General features: G+C 38.0%; 1 pseudogene; it reads right to left on the bottom strand.

Moving 5' to 3' along the window:
* LOC107579262 (schwannomin-interacting protein 1-like) overlaps positions 1 to 421 on the bottom strand; it is a 2,528-nt pseudogene extending 2,107 nt beyond the window's left edge.
* Between the last annotated feature and the right edge of the window lie 229 nt (positions 422 to 650).

Below are 650 nucleotides of genomic sequence, written 5' to 3'. Positions count from 1 at the left end.
CACCTGCATGCGGGCCATGGGACGGGCCAACGCCAGAGCCACACGAGCCTCCTCCTGCAGCCGCCGCTGTAGCCGCCAGAATTCTGAATCCTCTGATTCCAGGTCTTCCTCTCCTGTATCCCGGTCAGAGAGAGAGGAACTCTGTTTACTCTATAGTGAGACGGGCCAAAAAAACAAAAACAAAACGGTGAATTAAATCACATGCTTTTATCACAGTTCCAAAATGTAGACGCATTTTGTTTAATATACGTAAAAAATCTAGGGTTTATACCATAGGTGACAATGGGGTGTCCAAGCTGGTCTCTGTTCTGCTGTCCTCTGCATCACTGTCCCTGTCACTGCTGCTATCATTCACAAAGCACATCTGTAGATTCACCCCATTCTGAAGCCTACAGTGAGTGCAGTGAGAAAAGATGAAGGATTGATTAATTATTTATTTATTTTGTTTAATTTGAGATTTTATTTAATTTGAGATTTTTTTTCCTTCAAAATTAAGAGTTTGTTTCACTGCTTTTCATTGTATATTCAAGATCACTAACACAAATTATATAATGCTTGACAGATAATTAGTTAATATATTATATTCACATAGCTAGAAATATGAAATAATGTTCTTGTTAATGTTTACTAATGAACTTACTAAACATTAC

Source organism: Sinocyclocheilus grahami, unplaced genomic scaffold (assembly GCF_001515645.1).
Source record: "Sinocyclocheilus grahami isolate Dianchi unplaced genomic scaffold, SAMN03320097.WGS_v1.1 scaffold15984.1, whole genome shotgun sequence".
Taxonomy (NCBI): domain Eukaryota; kingdom Metazoa; phylum Chordata; class Actinopteri; order Cypriniformes; family Cyprinidae; genus Sinocyclocheilus; species Sinocyclocheilus grahami.
The sequence above is the reverse complement of the archived record's forward strand: the minus strand, read 5'-3'. Positions and strand labels throughout refer to the sequence as shown.